Below are 8742 nucleotides of genomic sequence, written 5' to 3' on the forward strand. Positions count from 1 at the left end.
AGGGTGTAGTGCACAATAGGGTATACTGTACTATAGGGAATAGGGTATACTGTACTATAGGGAATAGGGTATACTGTACTATATAGGGAATAGGGTATACTGTACTATATAGGGAATAGTGCACTATAGGGAATAGGCTATACTGTACTATATAGGGTATAGGGTATACTGTACTATATAGGGAATAGGGTATACTGTACAATATAGGGTATACTGTACTATATAGGGTATAGTGCACTATAGGGGATCATTTGGGGGCACGTATCTCTAACATGGTGTTTCCATGTACAGACTGGTATTTCTACCCATTCTCCGTATGTTGCATGTTTTGCATTCTGTGAATACTGTGCTGGTTTACATGTGAGCTGCAGCCCACAGGCCTCAGACAATGAGCTCTTTGTTTTGTCGTTGAGCAACATGCTTCAACTCCACTTCAAAGGTTCATCTAGGGGATGCGTCCCAAATCGTACCCTATTCCCTATGTAGTGCACTACCAGAGCCTATGGGGGCCTGATCAGAAGTAGTGCACTACATGTCGTTTAGTTTAAAAAGGCCCAACTCTTGTTTCTTTCTACCTGTCATATTCCTCAGACACATTAGTGTTGTAATATACTGGTTACAACTGTCTTTAACTCAACACCGTTGGTAACTACATTCATATACTGTACCTGCTTCACATCGTCAGGCCTCAGTGGAAATGTAACAGAGACTTACACCTGCATCCCATCACCCTTACACTCATCTGTTTAACCATTATAAAGTCGTCAGAGGTAAAGCTAGGGGTGTGTGTGTGTGTGTGTGTGTGTGTGTGTGTGTGTGTGTGTGTGTGTGTGTGTGTGTGTGTGTGTGTGTGTGTGTGTGTGTGTGTGTGAGAAAAGGGCCTTCAGACAGTGCAATTATGGTTTTATTTATCACGCCCATTTCTGCCACACACACACACACACACATACATACACACGTGTGTGTGTCAGAAACGGGCTTGATAAATGAAACCATAATTGCACTGTCTGAAGGCCCTCTTCTCTCTCCTCTGTAGTCGCTCCAGAAATCAGGCAGCTGCTGAACTGCAATCAAGAAGGAGAGAGATTCTAGAGTCTTATTGTTGCACTGTTTCATCACCGTTCATAAAGCGCTTTGAAAACTCCAAACTAAACAAACAGCCTTGTGTTTATCCTGTCAACCGTTGATCAGCTACATGGCCGAAAGCAATGGAATATCAGGACCAGTGCCAATAGTAAATCACTGTGGGTGGAGACACGTTGACGTGGACACGTTTACTGCAGGGAAACGGACAGGACGGTTTGATTTGTTGTTTGAGGTTTGTTAAAAACATTTGCTGACAAATCCTTTTTGTTCTGATTGTGAGATGACTAACTACAATATTGGTTTATGCATTACAACAGATTGTTTCTGGAAGCTTCTTCAAATAAAAAAAGAGTAGGTGCGTCAGAAATGGCACACCTATTCCCTATGTAGTGCACTACTATACATACTGTAGTGCACTACTTTTGACCAGGGCCTATACATACTGTAGTGCACTATAGGGAATAGAATGCCATTTGGGATGCACACATTCATTCATTATCCATTCACAGCTTGTAATAAACTGCCATGGGTTTTGTTTAACACTGACATGGCTTTAGGAAGAGGCAGCTCAACCTGTATATCCACACCGTTACATTGTATTCAGACTTGAAGGGTCGGTTTCCTGGACTCCGACTAAGCAGTTCCATTTCCTCCTGTGGTGATGTTCCCATTGACTGTGCTTTTCTAGTGCAGAAATGGCCTTTTATTAGTCTGTGTCCTGGAAAGTGTCTTAAATGTCCCCTGAAAACTAACTGACCGAACAAACCCTGATAATAATACACATCCTCTGGAAGAATTCTCAATAAGAATCCCTGAAGCCTGTTTGTGTCCCAAATGGCACCTTATTCCCTATGTAATGCACTACTTTTGACCAGGGACCCATAGTGGGCTATGTTATATAGGGTGCCATTTGGGATGCTGGACACCTTTGTCAGAGAGAGCAGCTAGTGGGTTGGTTGTTGTTTCATCCTCCATTCCTCTCATCTACAGAAGCAGCTTTGACAACACTCCTGCCTTCTCATCTTAATGAGACAGCAGGTCAGTCCCAAATGGCAGAGCTAATCAAAAGGAATTCACTATAGGGAATAGGGTGCCATTTGGAAAACAGACAAAGATAATTTACAAAGATAACAGACACCACTACCTCTGCCTACCACCATTTTCATGATGTCAGGCATTGGTTATAAAACAGTTATCTGCTGTCGTATATAGACGACTGTGGGTGGTTTCACATCCCGTTCATCTCTGTAACACAGAAGTAAAATCTCACATAATGGGAGATGAACGACGTCCAATTATCATCCATTTAAAAAGCCTGTTAGATGAGTGAAATGTGAGTGGGGGATGGTAATATCAGGACAAGAGAGAGGAGAGAAGGAGAGGGGAGCAGAGAGATGAGGACAGGAACGAGGAGAGACATACCTTCTAAAGAGAGGAGAGGAGAGCGATACCTTCTAAAGAGAGGAGAGGAGAGAGATACCTTCTAAAGAGAGGAGAGGAGAGAGATACCTTCTAAAGAGAAGAGAGGAGAGAGATACCTTCTAAAGAGAGGAGAGGAGAGAGATACCTTCTAAAGAGAGAGAGGAGAGAGACACATTCTAAAGAGAGGAGAGGAGAGAGATACCTTCTAAAGAGAGGAGAGAGATACCTTCTAAAGAGAAGAGGAGACAGATACATTCTAAAGAGAGGAGAGGAGAGAGATACCTTCTAAAGAGAGGAGAGGAGAGAGATACCTTCTAAAGAGAGGAGAGGAGAGAGATACCTTCTAAAGAGAGGAGAGGAGAGAGATACCTTCTAAAGAGAGGAGAGGAGAGGAGAGAGAGGAGAGAGATACCTTCTAAAGAGAAGAGAGGAGAGAGATACCTTCTAAAGAGAGGAGAGGAGAGAGATACCTTCTAAAGAGAGAGGAGAGAGATACCTTCTAAAGAGAAGAGAGGAGAGAGATACCTTCTAAAGAGAGGAGAGGAGAGAGATACCTTCTAAAGAGAGGAGAGGAGAGAGATACCTTCTAAAGAGAGGAGAGATACCTTCTAAAGAGAGGAGAGGAGAGAGATACCTTCTAAAGAGAAGAGAGGAGAGAGATACCTTCTAAAGAGAGGAGAGGAGAGAGATACCTTCTAAAGAGAGAGGAGAGAGATACCTTCTAAAGAGAAGAGAGGAGAGAGATACCTTCTAAAGAGAAGAGAGGAGAGAGATACCTTCTAAAGAGAGGAGAGGAGAGAGATACCTTCTAAAGAGAGGAGAGGAGAGAGAGATACATTCTAAAGAGAGGAGAGGAGAGAGATACCTTCTAAAGAGAGGAGAGGAGAGAGATACCTTCTAAAGAGAGAGAGGAGAGAGATACCTTCTAAAGAGAGGAGAAAGAGAGGAGAGAGAGAGAGGAGAGATACCTTCTAAAGAGAGAGGAGAGAGATACCATCTAAAGAGAAGAGAGGAGAGAGATACCATCTAAAGAGAAGAGAGGAGAGAGATACCTTCTAAAGAGAGGAGAGGAGAGAGATACCTTCTGAAGAGAGGAGAGGAGAGGAGAGAGATACCTTCTAAAGAGAGGAGAGGAGAGAGATACCTACGTTATATAGCTGTAGGTATGCATGTCATGTACCTACGTTATATAGGTATGCACGTCATCTACCTACGTTATATACCTGTAAGTATGCATGTCATCTACCTACGTTATATACCTGTAGGTATGCATGTCATCTACCTATGTTATATAGGTATGCATGTCATCTACCTACGTTATATACCTGTAAGTATGCATGTCATCTACCTACGTTATATAGGTATGCATGTCATCTACCTACGTTATATAGGTATGCATGTCATCTACCTACGTTATATAGGTATGCATGTCATCTACCTACGTTATATAGGTATGTACATCATCTACCTACGTTATATACCTGTAGGTATGCATGTCATCTACCTACGTTATATAGGTATGTACATCATCTACCTACATTATATACCTGTAGGTATGTACATCATCTACCTACGTTATATAGGTATGTACATCATCTACCTACATTATATACCTGTAGGTATGTACATCATCTACCTACGTTATATACCTGTATAGGTATGTACATCATCTACCTACGTTTATATAGGTATGCATGTCATCTACCTACGTTATATAGGTATGCATGTCATCTACCTACGTTATATACCTGTAGGTATGCATGTCATCTACCTACGTTATATACCTGTAGGTATGCATGTCATCTACCTACGTTATATACCTGTAGGTATGCATGTCATCTACCTACGTTATATAGGTATGCATGTCATCTACCTACGTTATATACCTGTAGGTATGCATGTCATCTACCTACGTTATATAGGTATGTACATCATCTACCTACGTTATATACCTGTAGGTATGTACATCATCTACCTACGTTATATAGGTATGTACATCATCTACCTACGTTATATAGGTATGTACATCATCTACCTACGTTATATAGGTATGTACATCATCTACCTACGTTATATAGGTATGTACATCATCTACCTACGTTATATAGGTATGCATGTCATCTACCTACGTTATATACCTGTAGGTATGTACATCATCTACCTACGTTATATAGGTATGCATGTCATCTACCTACGTTATATACCTGTAGGTATGCATGTCATCTACCTACGTTATATACCTGTAGGTATGCATGTCATCTACCTACGTTATATACCTGTAGGTATGCATGTCATCTACCTACGTTATATACCTGTAGGTATGCATGTCATCTACCTACGTTATATAGGTATGTATGCATGTCATCTACCTACGTTATATACCTGTAGGTATGCATGTCATCTACCTACGTTATATACCTGTAGGTATGCATGTCATCTACCTACGTTATATACCTGTAGGTATGCATGTCATCTACCTACGTTATATACCTGTAGGTATGCATGTCATCTACCTACGTTATATACCTGTAGGTATGCATGTCATCTACCTACGTTATATACCTGTAGGTATGCATGTCATCTACCTACGTTATATAGGTATGCATGTCATCTACCTACGTTATATAGGTATGCATGTACATCATCTACCTACGTTATATACCTGTAGGTATGCATGTCATCTACCTACGTTATATACCTGTAGGTATGCATGTCATCTACCTACGTTATATACCTGTAGGTATGCATGTCATCTACCTACGTTATATAGTCATCTACCTGTAGGTATGCATGTCATCTACCTATGCGTTATATCATCTACCTGTTATATAGGTATGTACATCATCTACCTACGTTATATAGGTATGTACATCATCTACCTACGTTATATACCTGTAGGTATGCATGTCATCTACCTACGTTATATACCTGTAGGTATGCATGTCATCTACCTACGTTATATACCTGTAGGTATGCATGTCATCTACCTACGTTATATACCTGTAGGTATGCATGTCATCTACCTACGTTATATACCTGTAGGTATGTACATGTCATCTACCTACGTTATATACCTGTAGGTATGCATGTCATCTACCTACGTTATATACCTGTAGGTATGCATGTCATCTACCTACGTTATATACCTGTAGGTATGCATGTCATCTACCTACGTTATATACCTGTAGGTATGCATGTCATCTACCTACGTTATATACCTGTAGGTATGCATGTCATCTACCTACGTTATATAGGTATGCATGTCATCTACCTACGTTATATACCTGTAGGTATGCATGTCATCTACCTACGTTATATACCTGTAGGTATGCATGTCATCTACCTACGTTATATACCTGTAGGTATGCATGTCATCTACCTACGTTATATACCTGTAGGTATGCATGTCAGTTTTGACATCGGTTTTGCACTTCGGCTTTAAACTAGACATCGGGCCGATACCAGTGTTGTCATTTTTAGGAAATATCAGCCAATTCCGATATGCTTACCGATATATCGTGCATCTCTGCTATTAACTATAAAGTGCACTACTTTCGTCCAGAACCCTATGGGCCCTGGTCAAAAGTAGTGCTCTATATAGGGAATGGGGGGGCATTAGGGAGAGAGACCATGGTAATTGGGCGCTGCAACAAGGATCAAAGAGAGTTGCCATCAATGAGCTGCTGTGCAAATGTCTGTCAACCCCCGAGAGTGATCTGAGACAGAGCCTCCCTCTTTCAGCCTGTGCGTGCGTGGGTGTGCGTGTGCGTGTGTGTGTGTGTGTGTGTGTGTGTGTGTGTGTGTGTGTGTGTGTGTGTGTGTGTGTGTGTGTGTGTGTGTGTGTGTGTGTGTGTGTGTGTGTGTGTGTGTGTGTGTGTGTGTGTGTGTGTGTGTGTGTGTGTGTGTGTGTGTGTGTGTGTGTGTGTGTGTGTGTGTGCAGAGAATGAGAGAAAGATGTAGAGACAGCAAAGCCTCTCATCCCACCATATCCCAGCAGCCACCACTCCCCGTGTAGCTGACCAGCTCCCTGTCTGACTACAGTCCCGTTGGTGGGTGTTAGTAAGGTCGTTACACATCTTAATACAGTCGGGGGAAGCAATTGGTTTAAACTTTCATTTTCATATTTTACAGGTCAAATATTTAAATTCATATCAATCGATATTCCGTTCATATATTTGTATTTGGTTATTTCCCAGACTGCACCTGTGGGCTGCCACTCAGGAGACACAAGAAGGAAACATGACCATCTTTTACACTTGAAGTAATAATAACACCACAGGTGGAAACTCGATGGGGGGCTGCTGGATGTTGGCTGGTACTGATAGATGCAGAATGGGAGATGTGAGTCTGGATGTTGGCTGGTACTGATAGATGCAGAATGGGAGATGTGAGTCTGGATGTTGGCTGGTACTGATAGATGCAGAATGGGAGATGTGAGTCTGGATGTTGGCTGGTACTGATAGATGCAGAATGGGAGATGTGAGTCTGGATGTTGGCTGGTACTGATAGATGCAGAATGGGAGATGTGAGTCTGGATGTTGGCTGGTACTGATAGATGCAGAATGGGAGATGTGAGTCTGGATGTTGGCTGGTACTGATAGATGCAGAATGGGAGATGTGAGTCTGGATGTTGGCTGGTACTGATAGATGCAGAATGGGAGATGTGAGTCTGGATGTTGGCTGGTACTGATAGATGCAGAATGGGAGATGTGAGTCTGGATGTTGGCTGGTACTGATAGATGCAGAATGGGAGATGTGAGTCTGGATGTTGGCTGGTACTGATAGATGCAGAATGGGAGATGTGAGTCTGGATGTTGGCTGGTACTGATAGATGCAGAATGGGAGATGTGAGTCTGGATGTTGGCTGGTACTGATAGATGCAGAATGGGAGATGTGAGTCTGGATGTTGGCTGGTACTGATAGATGCAGAATGGGAGATGTGAGTCTGGATGTTGGCTGGTACTGATAGATGCAGAATGGGAGATGTGAGTCTGGATGTTGGCTGGTACTGATAGATGCAGAATGGGAGATGTGAGTCTGGATGTTGGCTGGTACTGATAGATGCAGAATGGGAGATGTGAGTCTGGATGTTGGCTGGTACTGATAGATGCAGAATGGGAGATGTGAGTCTGGATGTTGGCTGGTACTGATAGATGCAGAATGGGAGATTGAGTCTGGTACTGATAGATGCAGAATGGGAGATGTGAGTCTGGATGTTGGCTGGTACTGATAGATGCAGAATGGGAGATGTGAGTCTGGATGTTGGCTGGTACTGATAGATGCAGAATGGGAGATGTGAGTCTGGATGTTGGCTGGTACTGAATAGATGTGAGTCTGGAGTAATAGGCAGAATGGGAGATGAGTCTGGATGTTGGCTGGTACTGATAGATACAGAATGGGAGATGTGAGTCTGGATGTTGGCTGGTACTGATAGATGCAGAATGGGAGATGTGAGTCTGGATGTTGGCTGGTACTGATAGATGCAGAATGGGAGATGTGAGTCTGGATGTTGGCTGGTACTGATAGATGCAGAATGGGAGATGTGAGTCTGGATGTTGGCTGGTACTGATAGATGCAGAATGGGAGATGTGAGTCTGGATGTTGGCTGGTACTGATAGATGCAGAATGCAGAATGTGAGAGATGTTGGCTGGTACTGATAGATGCAGAATGGGAGATGGTCTGGATGTTGGCTGGTACTGATAGATGCAGAATGGGAGATGTGAGTCTGGATGTTGGCTGGTACTGATAGATGCAGAATGGGAGATGTGAGTCTGGATGTTGGCTGGTACTGATAGATGCAGAATGGGAGATGTGAGTCTGGATGTTGGCTGGTACTGATAGATGCAGAATGGGAGATGTGAGTCTGGATGTTGGCTGGTACTGATAGATGCAGAATGGGAGATGTGAGTCTGGATGTTGGCTGGTACTGATAGATGCAGAATGGGAGATGTGAGTCTGGATGTTGGCTGGTACTGATAGATGCAGAATGGGAGAATGGGAGATGTGAGTCTGGATGTTGGCTGGTACTGATAGATGCAGAATGGGAGATGTGAGTCTGGATGTTGGCTGGTACTGATAGATGCAGAATGGGAGATGTGAGTCTGGATGTTGGCTGGTACTGATAGATGCAGAATGGGAGATGTGAGTCTGGATGTTGGCTGGTACTGATAGATGCAGAATGGGAGATGTGAGTCTGGATGTTGGCTGGTACTGATAGATGCAGAATGGGAGAT

This window comes from Oncorhynchus keta, unplaced genomic scaffold, assembly GCF_023373465.1.
Source record: "Oncorhynchus keta strain PuntledgeMale-10-30-2019 unplaced genomic scaffold, Oket_V2 Un_scaffold_2042_pilon_pilon, whole genome shotgun sequence".
Classification (NCBI taxonomy): Eukaryota; Metazoa; Chordata; class Actinopteri; order Salmoniformes; family Salmonidae; genus Oncorhynchus; species Oncorhynchus keta.